Consider the following 20648-nt stretch of genomic DNA (forward strand, 5'->3'; position numbering starts at 1 on the left):
TACGAATTAGCCACTAAATGAAAAAGTTACGAATTGCCGTGAGATTGTGTTGGTCTGTCTGCGCATGTGCTGATCTTACTCCACCTGCTGACCAAAGTGTGGTACTGCATGGCTCCAACCTTAAGTTAAATAATAAAGAATAATTCTTTTTCATATAATTTTTCAATAATTCATTTGTAAATGGCGCCTTTCTAGACAACCAAGGTTCCCTTACAATAAGCATTAACAGCCATGCTAAAACAAATTAAAACTAATAATAAAACATTACCAAACAAGCATTGACCAAACAAGTATAAACACACGTCGCAAATATAAAATAACATGATAAAAAACATGATAACAAATTGTTAAAAGAAAGCCTGCAAAAAGATGGGTCTTCAGACGAGATTTAAATGTGTCAAGACTATCACTGCTCCTTAGATCCAGGGAAATTGAGTTCCATAGTCGAGGAGCTAAAAGATCTGTCTCCCATTGTGCTTAATCGAGTGTGAGCTGGTACCAGGGAGTAGGAGTTGGCTGATCTAAGAGTGCGAGAAGGGGTGTAAATATAGAGAAGTTTGGTGAGCAAGATTATGAAGTACCTTGAAGGTTAGAAGTAATATTTTAAAATCAATAGAAACTTTACCTGAAGCCAGTAAAGCTGATAGCATGCTTTTGAGAATCCTAGAGATGACACGAGCTAAATGGTTCTGAACCAGTTGGAGTTTACGGAGAAGTTTAGAAGGAAGCCCAGAAAGAAGTGCATGACAGTAGTCAAGAAGTGAAGTTACTAAAAGCATTGATAAGAATTGGTGTGTTATCGGTTGTGAGAGAAGGGCAGAGACAAGTGATTTTACGCAGGTAAAAATATGCAGTACGTGTAATATTACAGATGTGACTTTCAAATCAGAGTGTGCTATCCAAGATGACACCCAAACTCTTTACCTGCACAGAGGGAAGAACTGTGCTGTTATCAATGTCTATTGTGAAATTATCAGCTTTATCCAAAACACTTTTAGTACCAACGAGAAGAGCGTCAGTTTGGTCGCTATTTAATTTTAAAAAGTTTGCTGAAAGCCAGATTTTTATTTCAGCTAAACATCTGCTCAAGTAGAAGTTGGAAAAGAACTGGAGGGCTTGGTGGACGCAGGTAGAGTTGAGTGTCATCAGCATAGCAGTGAAATTGTATGTGGTATTTTCTAAAAATGTGACCAAGAGGCAATAGATATATGATAAACAGGAGAGGACCCAGAACGGAACCTTGTGGGACACCAGTAGTGACAATCTGAGATATTGACTTAAATGAAGTTTCACAAACTAATTTCGAGAGGAGCACGTGATATGATTGACTGCAGCTGGCCACTCATCTACACTCATCAGCTAGCCAATCAGATTCATCCAAACTCACTATAAGTAACCTAGCTGAGAACTACTCCCTTATCTTCGTTTTCCGGAAGAAACCCCCCATCCACCCCTTCTCCTCCTTTCCTCTTTTGCCGAGGGGAGCTCTCGAGAACACCTGACCTCGTACTCCCCTCACATGCTCTATGGACCTGGCGGGAGCCCTGGGCTCAACTATCTCCGAGCTCAGGGTTCTCTCCCGGGACAGCACGCAAAACCTGCTAACTTGCTAACACGTTGTCAAAAAGTATCTAGGTGTGAACTCTTGAAAATCTTTAATTGGCCAGAGATCCCTAATAAGGCAAGCCTATTCAAAAGTCCCTCGTGCGAAACCGTGTCAAAGGCTTTACTCAAGTCCAGAAGAATAAGAATTGAGTCTGCTGCCAGTAGTAAACCATTAGTGATCCTGACAAGAGCAGTCTCAGTGCTATTGTTGGGTCTAAACTTACTTGATGAACTTCAGTACAGTTTACTTAGGTTATTTAGTTTAGCTACTGGATTCACGTTAAAGTTTACCTAACACAGTCAAATCAAGTAAAGTCTGCAAATTTGCCAAAAAATTATTTAACTTTCATTCATTCATTCATTTTTTTGTCGGCTTAGTCCCTTTATTAATCCAGGGTCGCCATAGCGGAATGAACCGGCAACTTATCCAGCACGTTTCTATGCAGCGGATGCCCTTCCAGCCGCAACCCACCTTTGGGAAACATCCACACACTCATTCATACACACTCATACACTACGGACAATTTAGCCTACCCAAATCACCTGTACCGCATGTCTTTGGACTGTGGGGGAAACCAGAGCACCCGGAGGAAACCCACGCGAACGCAGGGAGAACATGCAAACTCCACAAAGAAACGCCAACTGAGCCGAGCCGAGATTTGAACCAGTGACCTTCTTGCTGTGAGGCGACAGCACTACCTACTGCGCCCCCCAATTTTATTTTAATTTCATTTTTTAAAAGATTACAAGCATTTTTCAATTAGATTGAGTGATTACAGTGGACTAGTACCTGTTATCCAAGTCATAAAAACTTTATATTTTTTACAGTATATATTCAGCTTCCTAAGAGTGAATAATCCTTAATAAACTTGACTGTTATAAAGTTAGACTTGGGAATGAGGATGCAGGCCAAACGGTATGATAATTTCTTTAATAAACATAACAAAATTGCAGGCTGAAATGAAAATATTTTGCAAAACTCTGAGACCGGGGCGCGAGCGGGTTTGGTTTAGATCCCCAGAGCATTCAGAGGGCACAAGTCAGGAAAAGACAGTGGCTTTCAATTTTCCGAAGAGGTAGAACATTGTTCGCTACTTGCCAGACATTACAAATCAACCCAGATGCATATTTTTCCCTCTGGCACGAGACATAAAAACAGGTATTTATCCTGGCATCCATATAGACATGTGAATCCAGAAACAGATCTCTGCGGATTGGAATGTGGTTTCTGTTGATCAGTTATTCATAACCATTCTCAAGCCGGCTTGATGTAGTCAGCATTGAAACTCATTTTGTTCTGCTAAATTCTGCTTTTGGGTTTTCGCTGATTGCTCATTTGTTTGCTCTAGATCGAGGAATTTTGGATCGGATCCCACTGGAGCTGAAACAAGATACAAGGAATGAGCTGTGGGTAGAAGAACTGCAGACGCAGACTACACAGGTTGGAAGTTATACATCTGTTTTGTTCCCTCATTTAAATAAAGCTTCTCAGTAATATGATTGCGCAAAGGGCAGACTCTTCCACTGATTTGTCTCTGTGACAATCGCAGTAAGGAAAACAGCTAAAGCTATTTCCTTAACCAATTAGCAAGGTATTTACAGATGAGCGCGAGTTGTAGCCATCTCCTCTATGAGACAGATGTGCAAGTGATGAATTCATTGAGGGGACATTTTATCCACCTTTTCACAATTCAAAATGTCTGGTGTCCCCAGAATGTGTGAACATTCAACTAAAAGTGCTGCGCAGATGATTTAGTATGTGCTATATTTGCTCTTACTTTGGTGTGAACAAGACATGCTGAGTCCTTTCTAGAAAGGGGCGGGGCTTTTATTCTTCATTCTGATAGTCCAGAAACAACAAAACAAGTACAGCCAAAATGTCAAAAATTACATTTTTAATTCCTAACCCAGGCTCATTATGAAAACATACCCCTATCTACATTTCTGGAGGGCGCCAAATACATCCCAGGAGCTACATTTGTTTGTAGTTTTCATGATCCACCAAAGGCCGCCATATATGCTTTTGGAAATCTCGAATTTCTCTCCATTACCACCTGATATTTTCGTGTAATCCATCATTGAGGCCATTGTCGACTGAATGATTGACTGACTGACATGGCTGACCGATCGACTGACCCACCCTCCTATTTCCCTAAACCTAACCAATAGTCTTTTCAAAAGCATCAATTGACCTGCCCACCAAGCAATCCAGAAAAAGAAAAGCCCTCACCTGACTTTTACGACGTTTTACCACATTTTCACCCGGTTATTAACTTGTTTATTTTATTTTTTGGATTCTGTTTTGGCCTTATCTGCTATCTGGAATCGTTCTTTACCAGACTCAAACCTTGTCGTCGGGTTGAACTTCTCTCTGCATCTCAAGATTACTGACGCACATGGCGAGCTAACTAAATAACCTGGTAACAGCTGGAAAACCGTCCATACGGAGGTAAGCGGTCAGCTGGTAATCGCGAAAAGGAACGGCGTCATACTGCCCTGTAGCGTTCGTTTTAAAAACGAAATGCAGCCATACGTACTTCTGGCTACATCATTTCCGATTTCCAGAAACGTATATAGGGCTACGTTTTCATTATGAGCCTATGTTGAACACTCCAGAATGCCACAAGCAGATCATGTGACAGAAATCAACCAATCAGCTTCACACTTTGTATAATCTATACCAGGGGTGGGCAAACTCTGTCCTGGAGGGCTGGTGTCCTGCAGAGTTTAGCTCCAACTTTAATCAAACATACCTGCTTATAGATTTCTATTGATATTAAAGACACTTATTAGCATGTTCAGGGGTGTTTGATTAGTGTTGGAGCTAAACCATGCTGGACACCAGCCCTCCAGGGCCGAGTTTGCCTACCGCTGATCTATACACATGCCAGTGATTACAATATACTACCTCAGACAAAGCAGAGCACTCAAACTCTGCCACCATTTGTTTTTTTTTATTTTCTCCAAAAATAAAATTTGTATCAGAGCGACAGCAAGGGTTTGTTAGTGGTGGTTCCTCTGTAAGTGCCAATTGCTGGTTGTGATCGCAAGCTCTTGAGCATGTAAGAATTGGTGGTGGAAGGGATGCGTCTTGTTTTTTTCACATGGTTATAGATCTGATATGTCAATGGCCAAGAAGCATTGTAGGCCTAAGTAGATTTTAAAATTATTGTGCAACTTATTTTAATGTAACAGCCTGTTTCCCAAAAGGATTGTAATTTATGTACTACTTGAACATTGTAACATTGTAGATCTATGAGTACTCATAGGGAATCATACAGAATCTGCTCACACAGAAATCTGCGTGTCCATCATTGAGTCTGTCAACGCGTTTCTTATGCATAACCATATGTTCTTCAACCTTAAGTTTTTTTTCTCCAGCTGTTTTGAGCCTCAGTCTGTATAGACTTGTCTTGATTGCTAATCCAAACACAATGACAATTGTTGCAATTTTGGAAACGTTGAATTGCAACAAGCATTTGTAATCTTGCACATACAGAATGCTCTGAGCTAAAAAACATTGTTATCAGGAAACACATTTTTTATTAAATCCTGCTTTTAAGCAGCCGGGTTCATCACTCTTTGGGGCCCCCAGCACATTTCCATTGTTGTCTGTGTTATTTGTAGAGCGTTTCTGTACTTGGATGTGAGATGTTTTCTAATGTTGTTACCTTTTTTTTGTATGTGTTGCAGCACAGTGGAGCTCTCTCAGCCACTTTAAGACTGCCACAAAATATATTTTGTGCAAATTTATAAAACTTTGCTGACAGTCTGATATTCTTCAGCACATTTCTTTAAAAATGAATTTTAAACACAAGGTTTGCCTAATTCGGCTTGACTTATGTTCATTGATAAATTCAACAACAGAACATTTTTGGCATTAGATTCAGTATCAGCATGATTGTGGCATCATATCTTGTTCCTAAAAATATTATCAAAACAGAAAATATAAAATCGCTTTGTTGCTTGTCAGAAATATGTTTCTCTGTCAGCCTAAAATGTTATAAAACTAAAGGTTGAATGAGATAAAATAACAATCAATATTGTGTAAATAGGTCAGGACGTTTTCCTGCTGTTAACCTTTATCCTCTGTTCGGCCGCAGGCTCAATCTTTGGTTTTGAAAGCGAGAGACATGCGAAACCCACCATTTGTTCGGCAGCCCAGAATTCCACCCAATCATGAATCTTTCACAAATCAAATGTGGTTCACCACATTCACATAAAAATGTCAAGGCTTTAAAAATGCTCCCCCTTGCATTGCGCTGCCGACCCATCAGACTGAATGCCAAAATGCTGTGGTGTGGAGGGTCAAAAATATGAGAGAAACCACAGGTTCCCATGAACCACAACAAGGCTGATGTTGGCTCTCAGTTGGGCAACTGCTCAAATCCACTGGACATCCATCCATCAATCAATCAATCAGACAGTCAGTCAGTCAGTCAGTCAGTCCACTAACCAACCAACCAACCAATCAACCAATCAACCAATCAATCAATCAATCAATCAATCAATCAATCAATCAATCAATCAATCAATCAAATCAATCAACCAACCAATCAATGGCTATCTATCTATCTATCTATCTATCTATCTATCTATCTATCTATCTATCTATCTATCTATCTATCTATCTATCTATCTATCTATCTATCTGTCTGTCTGTCTGTCTGTCTGTCTGTCTGTCTATCTATCTATCTATCTATCTATCTATCAAGTAATTAATCATTCTATTAACCAACCAATTAATCAATAAATCAATGACAATGTCAATTTCATTTATATTGCAAAATCTTTAAATACATTTTTTTATAAAAAAAAAAAACTAAACTCATAATTGCTAATCTCTTATAATCATACTTGCTAGTCTAAATAAGAGAACTAATTGAACTGAAGGTGTCCACATTTACATTTATTATGTACAGTCATTAATTCATTTAACGGACACTTTTATTCAAATGACTTGACCATTAGTTTAGTTGCATCTGCTGTATATCATTGCAGTTTAAGACATTCATTCATTAATTCATTTTCTTGTCGGCTTAGTCCCTTTATTAATCCGGTGTCGCCACAGCGGAATGAACCACCAACTTATCCAGCTAGTTTTTACGCAGCGGATGCCCTTCCAGCCGCAACCCAACTCTGGGAAACATCCACACACACATTCACACACACACTCATACACTACGGACAATTTAGCCAACCCAATTCACCTGTACCGCATGTCTTTGGACTGTGGGGTAAACCGGAGCACCCGGAGGAAACCCACGCGAACGCAGTGAGAACATGCAAACTCCACACAGAAACGCCAACTGAGCCGAGGCTCGAACCAGCGACTCAGCAACCTTCTTTCTGTGAGACAACAGCACTGCCTACTGCGCCATTGTTTCGCCCCAGTTTAAGGGCTATTAATGAAAAATGCTCGAAATGTACTCACAATTCTGGAATAGCATAATTATAATAACAGTAATGCAGCATTCGTTGTTTATAGGTCGTATTAAGATCAAAATATCTCTGTTTATGTTTTTGTGTGATTAAAGATGAAATATGCAGTGAAGGCACGTTCTTTACTTACCCAGAAGCCACTAGCAGAACATAATGTTCAGAACAGAGTCTTTTCTTTTAGTATGTGCATCAGTAAGGATAAATGGTTGGTTGGCAATTTGAAGACAACAAATAGAACAGAGAAGGACAGAATGAATGAGATTCATATTACGAAATGGGAAAAATAACACTGATGCTCATCTACGTTTCAAATGAAAGTAGTGACCCAGAGCTGACCAATCACTTACTGTTTTGTTCAGCGCTCATTCGAACACTGGGTTTTGGAAATGAGTTTCATACATTATTCAGAAAAAATTGACTCATTATCACAACATCTATCACATATTCATCAGCTTTGGGCCACTGGGGTCAATAGGATAAAACCTGTGTACAACGGTCTAGCTCAAGGCCACATAAGACAAGAGAGGGCTTTATCTTTTCAATGGAAAATCCATTGAAATCAAATTAGGCTTTCGTCACATACTTAACCCTTTGCTTCCAAACTACACATCAGTAAAATCAAGCAAAGTGTAAGTTATACTGCCTTAAAGGGAAAGTTCACCCAGAAATTAAGATTTACTCACTTTTTACTCACCCTCAAGTGGATACTCACCCAAGCCTTTCTTCTGTTCAACACTAAAGAGGATAGTTCGAAAAAAGTTGAAAACCTGTAACCATTGACTGCCACAGTATGAAAAACAGAAGTCTATGGTTACATGTTTCCAACATTTTTCAGAATACCTTCTTATTTGTTGAACAGAAGAAAGGAACTTATCAAGGTTTGAAAGGATGAGTAAATGATGACATACATACTTTTATCACACGTACGATCACACCGGTGTGATCAGCTTTGGCTGATCCCTGAAGCATATAATCACACCAGTGTGGTGTGCTTAGAACGTTCAGAACGTTCACATAACTACTAGCAAAACATACCATTCAATGTTTGTAAAATACACAAGATTGTCTATGGAAATGGCAGGATTAATTATTTTTCAATATAATTGGCTTTGTTCACGTAAGATACACACTATTTATGTTACTAGGTTTGTTTTCTCTATTCCTCTTCCAAATAAACAGTTGCTTACCTTCATGTGTTTCGGAAAAAAAATTATGAATAAACATGACGTAAATCCAGCAGCTCAGATCTCTCCTGCGGATGTTGCTATAAGCAAGATGTCCACGCTGATGTCCTTGCTGCAGTCTGTATTACAATGACTTACTGGACCAGGTCCAATATGTAGTGGACCTTGTACCACCCACTAAGTTAACGCCCACACTACTATGACGGTTGGGTTTAGAGTTGGGGAGGTGTAGGGGATAGTTCATTACGTAATGGACATTGTACAGCCCACTAAGGTAACACTCATAGTACTGCGACGATTGGGTTTAGGGTTGGGGGAGGTGTAGGCGGTTGTCCATTATGTAGTGGACCTTGTACCGCTCACTTAGGTAATGCTCATACTACTGTGACCATTGAGTTTAGGGTAGGGGGAGGTGTAGGCGAAAGTTCATTACGTATTGGACCTTGTACCGCCCACTAACGCCCCATTCACACGGGGCGTCAGCGTCAACGCTTACCATTCACTCTGAATGGGTGATGTCAAGCATTGCCGAACTGCATTGTGGATTCGTCGGCGCCGCTTCAGAGCAATTGCTCGCTGCAGAAGTTGAGACTAGCTCAACTTTTCAAGCGCCGACGGAAGCGTCAGCCAATCAGATCGCACCAGCTAGACAGTGGTCTATTGCTGACTGAATTTCATTGGCTGACGCTGCTATGACGATCACTTTAGCCCCAACTTTAGACACGCTTTTAGTCAAGCGTTGAAGCCCCGTGTGAATGGGGCGTAAGGTAACGCTCATACTACTATGACTGTTGGGTTTAGGGTAGGGGGAGGTGTAGGTGATCATCCATTACTGTATGTAGTGGACATTGTACCGCCCACTAAGGTAACGCTCACACTATTGTGACGGTTGGGTTTAAGGTAGGGGGAGGTGTAGGTGATCGTCCATTACATAGTTGACCTTGTACCGCCTACTAAGGTAATGCTCATACTGCTGTGACGGTTGGGTTTAGGGTAAGGAGAGGTTATCGTCCATTACATAGTGGACCTGGTCCAGTGCATCATCAAGCTGCGGGATGCTGTAAGGATTGTCTCACTAGAAGGGATATAGCTGTGATCAGAAGTTTACAAGAAGTATCCTCAGCTGTATCCCTTCTAGATGTCAACGAGCTAATTTTCACAAAATAATTTGAACATTTGTTAATATTTACAGAAAAGGGCTAAAGGAAAGAAACAAAATACATTATATATAAAGATCATTGGGGCGGGTGGGTTACGTGATAAACACATCATCATGGGATCTTTAGAATGCAATGGATTCTAAGTAACGGTAAAACTCATGCATTTAAGGGTTAAGGCTTTTCACACCAATAACAATGACTGAAATGCTTGAAATATAGCTTTTTAAATGGGCATTTTGGGTTGCTAACCCAAAATACATATAAAATACTGTTAAAAATACAACTTCAAAAAGTGTTACCATTTCTAGAAATTTGTTTCTATGCCAATTTTATCAGTGAAATTAATTTTGCAAATAACTTCACAAAGGCAAGTGATAGTAAAACAGGAAATTGTGAGGCAGAAAGTGAGAAATGGTATTTACTTATAAAATGTACTTCATACAATAAATCTTCAGAAGCACACTAAAATTACTAAGTTTTATACAGGAATTGCTAGTAAATTACACAAATAATAACAAACCAATGTCAAGATTTACGTCTGAGATTCATTTCAGAGTGAAAAATGTTTCAAAGTAAATCCAACAGCTATTTTTTGTGTCTGTAATTTGAAGTAGATATACTGTATAGAGAAGGCTTTTTCATTCTAAGACACAGCTCGTGTTTTGTCTTGCATTCTTGCTTAGTAATATTGATTCGCCATTGGCTCCCTTTCCAGATGGCACGTAGGTGTTGAACTCAGATCAATTAATGGACTTTTCTCACAATATGTTCTGTCAGTTCAGCTGATTTAATATGTGCTTCTGGCTGCGAATGGCTTAGCAATTGCTCCCTTCATGTTGGCATCTATTTTATCGGCCAGTGAGTTCTTCAAAATGGCTTTTACAAGGAATCCCTTTCGCTTAAAGGGATAGTTCACCCAAATATTTCAATTCTGAATTACCCCGGAGTGATTTTTGACTCTTCTTTATTTCTTAATAAACATATTAGTTCAGTTATTGGAGCTATTTGAGATCTATTGGAAAGTTGAAACATCTTCTCTCAAGTGAGGACATGGAAGTTGTTAATTCATCTAGACAGGATTACAGTAACTCTCCTTATTCTGGTCTTTCTCAATCTTCAGTGTTATGAATGCAAGCTGTTTTAGAATGCTGGGATCATATTTCTCATGTTTTAGCATTTCTCTATTGGCTTCCTGTTAAATTTAGGGTTGATTTTAAAATCCTTTTATTTGTAAATTAAGCATTATCTGGTTGTGCACTAAGTTACATTTCTGAACGTCTTGTGCCATATTGTCCAGTTAAGGCAGGGGTGCTCAATCCTGTTCCTGTAGATCTACCTCATGTACAGTTTAGCTCCTGCCCTGATCAAACCCACCTGAACCAATTAATTAGGACCTGAAATCCACTTGATAATTACAGACAGGTGTGTTCGATAAGGGTTGCAACTGAAATCTGCAGGAAGGTAGATCTCCAGGAACAGGATTGGCCACCCCTGAGTTAGAGTTGTTATTAAGTTGGTTTCTGTGGTTGCTCCCAAACTCTGGGGTCTCCCCCTCATCATGTAAAATCTCTGCCTTCTCTGGACATTTTTAAATTTAGACTTAAACACTATTTTAATTTTTAAGCTTTCACATGTGTGTAGATACATTAGTAGTTTCACAGCCAGATCTGTGTGTACATTTGTTCAGCACTTTGGATCCATTTTATTGTGTCTATGTGCTTTATAAATAAATGTTGTTGTTTATATGCCAGTAACTTCTTCAAAAAGACTTTTTATAAGAAAATGAATAGTTCACCAAAAAATGTGAATTCTGCAATTGTTTACTCCTTCTTTACTTCTTTAAAACTCATTTGAGTTTCTTTAAGCTTTATGAAAAATGCAGGTAGCTGGCACCTTTTGACCTCCATAGTTTTGTTTTCCTACTATGTAAGTCAACCCAAGGATATTCTGAAAACGTAACACTATATTCATTTGTGGAGAGCATGGACATAAGTTTTTTGCAGTTTATATTTTTGCAAATTCACCAAAGGCTGATGTGTGCGCTTTTTGAGATCTCAAATTTCTGCCATTTACGCCTACTATTCTCGCATAAATCCACCAGCGTCTGCTACCGACTGACTGACCAATTGACTGACCCAACCTCCTCCAGCCCCAAACATAACCGAGAGTTTTAAAAAGCAATCCAAAAAAAAAAAACAATCAAGTTGTCTGCCACAAAGTTCAAGAATTTTGTTGTTATATTTAAATGAACAAGAAGCAAAAATCAGTGTAATTAATTTTACAAATAACTTCACAGAGAAAAGGCAAGTAACACAAAACACAAATTTAAGATTGAAGTGAAGAAATTGAGATTCGTGTGAAATGGTATTTACTTGTACAGTGTACTCCAAAATCTTATATACACTACCCTGCTGAAAAAATCCAGCGTAAACCAGCCTAAGCTGGTTGGCTGGTTTTAGCTGGTCGACCAGGCTGGTTTTAGAGGGGTTTTGGCCACTTCCAGGCTGGTTTCCAGCCATTTCCAGTCTGGTCTTAGCTGGTCAGGCTGGGAGATGACCAGCTAAAACCAGCTTGACCAGCCTAGCCAAGCTGGGAGTCCAGCCAAAACCAGCTATATCCAGCTTATACCAGGCTGGTCAAGCTGGTTTTAGGCTCCCGCATTCAAACCCCAATAAATCTTTGATTTTTGTTGTCTTGTCTTTCATGTAGTGCACCATCCCTAGACTTGCGTAACACACAGAAATGCCTATTAAATTTCACAAATAATTAGCAAGACTATCTTCTGAGATTTATTTCTGAGTCAAGAATGTTCATTGTAAATCATACACATATGTATTGTGTCTAATTTAATTATGACTATGAGGTAATTGTAAATTTTGGGTAAACTATCCCTTTCAGAAAGACTATACTGTTAAAAAAGGGGGTTCCAGACAATTCATTCATGCTATCCCAACACAAATTGATTGAGTTAACAAATTTAAGTAGATTGAACATAAAACAATTAAGTTTTCCCCCTAAAACTCAAGAATTGTGTTGTTTTTTTAGCTCAGTTTTTAGAATGCAGAATTATGGAAAATCTGCTTTGGACATTTTCTACGTGACTCTGTAAAAATAGTGATTGACTGCTGTAATAATATACTTGCTGAGTAACAATGATTGTGTGGTGGTAAAATGCTTCTACGGTATGTGATAAATAACTTGCAATAACAACTCTCGCTCCATTACACACCAGCAATAACAACTCTCAGTCCATTAGTTTTGCTGTAATTTGTAAGACTGTCATGGGCTGAAAATCGAACATATGGTTGGTGGGTGGTGAAAGGAGCGTAATTACATCGGGAGCGATGTGCAAGAACATTCATTTGCAGCGAAACATCCATGTCAGCACGAATCAGGCGATGTATGTGCGCGTGTTTGGTCTGAGATTACTGAATGAACTCTACACAACAGAGTCTATCTCTAAAGCTGTCTAATAAATTAATGATGGCTAATAAAGGCTTTTATGTGTTCACAAACGCGGCACTAAACAAGATTGGGAAGCATCATTTATGTTCTCCAAACAGAAAGACAAGCAGGTTATCTTGCCAGCCGCAGCTCTAGCCGGTATTCATAGCTAAAGCACGGTCAAACACGTGACGTCTGATTTCAGAGAGTTAATCAAAGCCACTTCCTGCAGTCTGGAGGTTATGATCACATGACGGAATATTGAGTTTCTCCTGTTGGGAAGAGCCACTGTTTAGGCATTATGGTAAAAAACAAACAACTCCGATGATTATGATGATGAAGATTACTATTTGCAAAATTGCGGTGGACAATTAGTGGTGTGTAAGTTACTAGGGGTAAGTTACTACAAAAAAGTAATTAATTACTAATTACATAATTTAAAGAGCATTTGAGTAAATTTGTACATTTCTTTGTCTATAATATTAATACATTTTATTTATCATGCACTTTTGTTAAACTCAAAGAGCTACAATGTATACAAAAAATAAGAACACAACCAAAATCAAAACAACAAACTTGCATAAAACCTTAGTAAAAAATCAGTAACAATAAACAAAATTACAAGTTGCAGGATTGGCAGTGTTATATCACAAGTTAAATGCTTTACTAAAAAGATGAGTCAAAACTAAACATCCATATAAATCAATAGACAATAAATGAACTTTATACTTTAACACCTTTTAGTTTAATTTAGTAAACTTAAAACACCATAAACACTACTTAAAACACCATATATACAGTTAAAGTCAGAATTATTAGCCCCCTTTTTTGATTCTTTTTTAAATATTTCCCAAATGATGTTTAACAGAGAAAGGAAATTTTCACAGTATGTCTAATAATATTTTTTCTTCTGGAGAAAGTCTTATTTGTTTTATTTCGGCTAGAATAAGAGCAGAGTTTAATTTTTTAAAAATCATTTTAAGTTCAAAATTATTAGCCCTTTAAGCTACATTTTTTTCAATTGTCTTCAGAACAAACCATCATTATACAATAACTTGCCTAATTACCCTAACCTGCCTAGTTAACCTATGTATTTAACCTAGTTAAGCTTTTAAATTTTACTTTAAGCTGTAAAGAAGATTCTTGAAAAATATCTAGTCAAATATTATTTACTGTCATCATGGAAAAAAGAAAACAAATCAGTTATTAGAGATAAGTTATTAAAACTATTATGTTTAGAAATGTGTTGAGAAATCTTAATCATCTCAATCATCATTTCACCTAATCTTATCATTTTAAAATCAAAAACACCATATTTCATATTATACATTGTCATTAATTTCTTATTTAGTTCATTGTTTCTTGAACAAGTGCAATTTGTCTTGATAAACTTTTGAGTTGAAAAAAATAGAATTGTTCTGTAAAGTATATTTGCATAACAAAAGAAAAACTATTTCTCTGCATCTCTGAACTGATTTCTACAGAACTGTTTACTATACAGTATGTATACCGTATGGATAAGTACATTAGGTAATTGCCTGCCTGCAGTCCCGACCTGTCTCCAACAGAGAATGTGTGGTGCATTTTGAAGAGCGAAATGCAATGACAAAGACCTCGTACTGTTGCACATCTTAAGTCTTGTTTGCAAGAAGAATGAAACAAAATTACACCTAAACACTTTATCACTTGGTGTCTTCAGTCCCTAAATGTCTTTTAAGTGTTGTGAAAAGAAATGGCAACATTACAAAGAGGCAAATGCTTTACTGCTCCAACTTTTTTTTTTAATGTGGTGCAGATACCCAACTTGTGTTTATTTAGAAAAAACAAACTATAAAATCACAAGGTACACATTAAACAATGTGCTGTGGTGTTGTCTGCAATGAAATACGAGTCAAAGTAAATTTTGAAATCACTACTTTCTTTTTTATTTGTGTTTTCTATTGTCATAACCTTTCTCATTTAGGGGTTGTAAATGAAAATAAAACATCCTATTTAATGTTGAAATGTAGCGAAGTTAAAGTAAAAAGTCTCCTTAAATGGAAACACTTCAGTACAGATACACGTAAAATCTAATTATGTACTTCAACAAATGACATATTTTTTCATTACTGTCCACCACTGCAGACACTAGTGCGTATGAGATATTAAATATGAATTAACTGGATATAAACAGCCTCTTATGAACAAACTTCCGCATTAGTGCTTTATTAAAGCAATATAACATGAGTCAGAGTTGTTAAACAGTAGGTTATTACGAACATGGCTGCCCTGAAACATGCATTATCAATGTTTTGACATACTTTCCACTGAAACTTTCTTATGAAGCCATTAACAACTCGTTTAAATGTAGCCAGCCATCCGGTCACAGTCACCTCGAGCCTCATTTGAGAGCTCATCCTCCTTCTCATCTCTTTATTATTGATTTTAAATACAGCATTCAGTGTAGAATACAAATGGGTCTGTGCACAAAACATATTCAATCTGTGCCTTGTCTGTGCTCTTTATTTATCCAATTCATCCATGCGTAATTCACCATGTAGAGCATAGCAATTGTGCAAAGAAATCAGTCAGAGCTGTGCTTCTCAACGTACAGTTTGGTATTGGTTTGCATCACAGCCAAATTAACACTTCATCTGTGAATTTTCCCACAAAACAATTCAATGTGAAAAAGACATTTAATGGATGTCAAACATAGACACCTTTGCTAAAATGAAGAAAATCTAATAGATGTCTTATAAATTTAAACTAGTCATCAAATTAAGGGTGCTTTCACACCTACACTTTTGTTTCGGAACGTGTCTCATTTGCCCAGTTAGCGCGGTTCGTTTGGCATATGTGAACAGGGCAATCGCGCTCTGTTCCGTGCCAAAGTAATCGCTCCGAGATCGCTTGAATGAGGTGGTCTCGGCTCGATTGAAACGAACCCTGGAGCGGTTTGATTGCAGTGAGAAAGCGATCCGATCCAAGCCTGGTTATATCACAGTGTTTTATGGATATGTAATAGGCTTACGGCTATATGAAGAGAGAATTATGGGTAGGGCGGGAAGTTTCGCGAGTCTCCGGATGCCCGCAAATGAGTGACGATCTCCTGGTAATCTCGCGTCTCCCTCCCGGTCCTCAAATAGGCATCGTCGCGCACCCTTCTCACCCCTCCCTACCGCGTCTCTTCTCAGACACGTCGCGCGCGCACACCCTGTCAATCACCACCAAACCACCACCTCTCCTGACAGCTTAGCGGGACGCTGCTAAATAAACCCTGACACTGTGACCAATGTGAGGAGAGTTTACTCACACATGACTTGTTTTAGCTCTTTTGGTCCGATTAGAAACTTTGCAGTGTGAAAGCAAACCGCTCCAACAGCAAAGAGCAACAATGCAACATTTGTAATCTCTGTTTCGGAACAACTGAATCGATTCACAGGTGTGAAAGCACCCTAAGCCTTGTTTTTGCCAAGATATCTATGTTTGGATGTCCATTGGACATCTCTTAAATACAAAATTGCTTTGTGGGATAATGCAAAGCTGAAGTGATAATGTTGATGTAATGTGAAGCAGTACCATACTGTACTTTCAGTTTCAACATTTCTATTATTTCCTATTCAGCAGTTGAGCAAAGAAGCTAATGTTGAAATGTATATTCATTGTGCCTCATTGGGAAAATGTGCCCTGGTGTATATTTTTGAGAAACAAGAAATATAGTTGAAGTCAGAATTAATAGCCCCCCTGAATTATTAGCAACCCTGTTTATTGTTTATTTTTACCCCATTTTCTGTTCAACGGAGAGATTTTCTCAACACATTTCTAAACATAATAGTTTTTAATAGCTCATTTCTAATAACTGATTTATTTTATCTTTGCCATGATGACAATAAATAATATTTTACTAGATATTTTAAAGGCACTTCTATACAGCTTAAAGTGACATTTAAAGGCTTAACTAGGTTAATTAGGTTTACTAGGCAGGTTAGGGTAATTAGGCAAGTTATTGTATAATGATGATTTGTTCTGTAGACCAGTGGTCCCCAACCTTTTTCTAACTGCGGACTGGTCAACGCTTGACAATTTTTCTGCGGACCGGGGTGGGTTTTTTTTTCTGGGGGAACGAGCGCGTGCACGTCTAGAACGTGCTGACGTGAGACGTCTGCTTAAGCCAATCAGAACAGTCAGACGCGTTCACGTCCGCAATAAGATAAGATCAATAAGATGCTTATGATAAGCCGTTGTTTGTTTACCTTCAAGCTTTGCTTGTGCCCGTGAAACAGCCCGTGAGCGCTAGAACACACATATCATGTACATCTCGACATGGCAACAGGGTTTTCAGTGCTGTGTTAGCGATCTATGGGTATTCTGCCATTACTTTAATCCAGAACACCCGCAGAGTTGTTGTCTCGAACACTGTTTTAAGGCCGCCGTCATTTACGATCTCCAGCAGTTGGTCTTCTTCTTGCACGGACATGCTGGATTCTGCTGGTTTGTTGACAAATGGGTTATGTATCCATTCCCTAGCCGTTTGTGGGTCCTTTGAGGTTGGGAAGTAGCACTCAAACTCCTTTAACAGCGAAGACGATGATCGTGCACCAGCCTGATGAGTGAGGGCTCAGGGCCTACTCACACTATGCCATCCGTACCGTGCCCAGGCCCGTTTCCCGGATCGTTTGAGAAGTGTGAGTGCGCTGAATCGGGCTTAAGCACGGTTCACTTGGCCGGCCCTGGCCCAGTTGGAAGAGGTGTGCCTGAGCGCGGTTCAATTGGGCTTTGGCGCGTTGTTTGTTTACCTCCAAGCTTTGCTTGTGCCCGTGAAACAGCCCGTGAGCGCTAGAACACACATATCATGTACATCTCGACATGGCAACAGGGTTTTCAGTGCTGTGTTAGCGATCTATGGGTATTCTGCCATTACTTTAATCCAGAACACCGGCAGAGTTGTTGTCTCGAACACTGTTTTAAGGCCGCCGTCATTTACGATCTCCAGCAGTTGGTCTTCTTCTTGCACGGACATGCTGGATTCTGCTGGTTTGTTGACAAATGGGTTATGTATCCATTCCCTAGCCGTTTGTGGGTCCTTTGAGGTTGGGAAGTAGCACTCAAACTCCTTTAACAGCGAAGACGATGATCGTGCACCAGCCTGATGAGTGAGGGCTCAGGGCCTACTCACACTATGCCATCCGTACCGTGCCCAGGCCCGTTTCCCGGATCGTTTGAGAAGTGTGAGTGCCCTGAATCGGGCTCAAGCATGGTTCACTTGGCCGGCCCTGGCCCAGTTGGAAGAGGTGTGCCTGAGTGCGGTTCAATTGGGCTTTGGCGCGGTACGCTTGTGTGTGAGTGCAAAATGCGTCAAAGCCCAAAACTGAAAGCGAGACGTGACTTTCAAGGGGCTGTTTCATATGGATTTATTAATCATTCTTACTGTTCAGTGAGCGCAAACTGCCGTAGTTTATTAAAGACGAGAACTCCTCACAGCACGTCTACTGCACGGCTTCAGCAGACCTCCTCATTCCTGCAGCCCGAGGGCTTTATGATTGTTTATGAGCACCAAAAGTGGCGGATCTGTTCGGTGAAATATCTGACTGCGTGTCACCGCATCCCTAAGGACTGTTTGGCAAAATATTTGACTGCATGTCACTGCATAACAAACGACTGAAACGATATAACTAGAGAAATCTTCACTGTGCTGCTGAGTGAGAGAGCGCTTCTCACTGAACAGCGCAGCAGCGATGACGTAAGCGTGCCGAGGTCCATTTGTGGTGTGAGTGCGGGCCGTCGGGAGAGACGGGAGGGGGGACAATCGTGCTTTGGCCCGGTTCGAGGCAACTGTACCTAGTGTGAGTACGATATATATACCTCAGTTTGGCTTTAAATGCAGCTACTTTATCTGCCAACTTAAAGATAATTCATTCTTGTGCGGCCCGGTACTGATAATTCTGACTTCAATTTTACATCCAAATGGGTCTTTACAAAAATGCTAAAATGCATTTGCTAAAAAAAACAAAACAAAAAAAAAACAGAAATGGCTTTTTGCTGAAAAAAGGTTCCCGACCCCTGTTCTAAACGCAAATTTCATCATTGTTTTGGAGCACACTAGCTTGTAGATACCTTAAAAACTAACAATACTGATGCTTACATCTAAAGAACTTCATTTTAATTTTCTGGGACCTTTAAAAATGTTTGTGAAAAAGCTTTTTAAGCATTGCAGTGTTTTATACATCAGAAATTGCGATGGAAAAATGAGACTGTGAATAGAGCAGTTTTTGCTTTTCAAAAAACACACAGAGCAAATATTGTGCGGGGATGGATGAAAGGTTTCCAGCTGTCTTCACGAGAGCAGAAAACATCTGGAAGGGTAAGTGTGAGAAAGTGTTTAGTGATGGTGGAAGTCCTCTTTGGAGATTCAGCCCCCTGTGGCATTACATAATAACACAAATAAATGAAGCTATAATGGTTTGACCTCTCTTTCTAGCAGTAAGGCCTGTGACCACAGGTGGTCTGTGATGGTCAGCAGGAGGTCAGACAATTATAATATATTTGCTCTTAAACTTCAGATTATTCATTCATTCATTTTACTTTGGATTTATCAGGGTTCGCCATAGCGGCGTGGACCGCAAACTACTTTGGCATGTTTTACTTAGCGTATACCCTTCCAGCTGCAACCCAGCACTAGGAAAAACTTCACACAGAAATAACCAAATCGAAAGATTGTTCAAAAAATGTTTCATTGTTCCTTCATTTTCATTTTCCTTCTGATTAGTCCCTTTATTCATCAGAGGTCAACACAGCTGAACGAACCATCAACTTATCCAGCATACGTTTTACACAGCAGATGCCCTTTCAGCTGCAACCCAGTACCGGGAAACACCCATACACACTCATTCACACACATACACTACAACCAATTTATTTATTCAATTCACCTACAGTGCATGTTTTTGGACTGTGGGGAAAACAGGAGCACTTGGAGGGAACCCACGCCAACACAGGGAGAACATGCACACTCCACACAGAAATGCCAACTGATCCAGCAGGGACATAAACCAGTGCCCTTCTTGCTGTGAGGTGACAGGCCTAACCACTGAGCCACCGTGTCAACCCTCAGATTAAGATTTAAAGGAGAAGTCCTGCTTTTTCTTGTTTTTCCGCAGCTGCTGAAGCTTGTGCTGTATTTCAGATTACTGCTGTAGGGATTTCAGGCTGTGAAGGATCTGATTTTGTCATTTGGGAAATCTTCTCCATAAATTGGCATTACAGAACCTCTAGTGTTTATTATCGTCAGCTTTTAGGATAAGGTAATATAATTTCTATTTAATTAGACGAAACTCCCTGTAGAACTTTGGATACAAATGAAAAGTCAGAGTGCATTTCATCAATTATCAAAAATGTGCCAGGAGCTCGTATTTAATTTAAAACAAATTGAAAAAAGAAAGAAGTACACAAACTTTTTTCACCTACATTATATGCTGTATATATACACATTTTAATACAATACAATATAGGCGAGGCAGTGGCGCAGTAGGTAGTGCTGTCGCCTCACAGCAAGAAGGTTGCTGGATCGCTGGTTCGAACCTTGGCTCAGTTGACATTTCTGTGTGAAGTTTGCATGTTCTCCCTGCCTTTGCGTGGGTTTCCTCTGGGTGCTCTGGTTTCCCCCACAGTCCAAGGACATGTGGTACAGGTGAATTGGGTAGGCTAAATTGTCCGTAGTGTGTGTGTGTGTGAATGTGAGTGTGGATGTTATATCCTAATACACATGCTGGGCCCCATATGGTCTAGAACTTGACAGGTGGGCAAATCTAAGCTTGTTTTTAATAAAACAAATATA

At 39.4% G+C, this 20648-nt stretch overlaps 1 long non-coding RNA gene across 1 annotated transcript; it reads left to right on the forward strand.

Moving 5' to 3' along the window:
• Window positions 1-14618: 14618 nt before the first annotated feature.
• LOC147843365 (uncharacterized) lies at window positions 14619-20466 on the forward strand. The gene is made up of 3 exons (XR_015493206.1): window positions 14619-15598; window positions 16275-17100; window positions 17641-20466. It is a non-coding gene; the product is annotated as an uncharacterized LOC147843365 (long non-coding RNA).
• Window positions 20467-20648: the final 182 nt, after the last annotated feature.

Source organism: Danio rerio, chromosome 6 (genome assembly GCF_052040795.2).
Source record: "Danio rerio strain M-AB ecotype USA chromosome 6, GRCz13ab, whole genome shotgun sequence".
Lineage (NCBI taxonomy): Eukaryota > Metazoa > Chordata > Actinopteri > Cypriniformes > Danionidae > Danio > Danio rerio.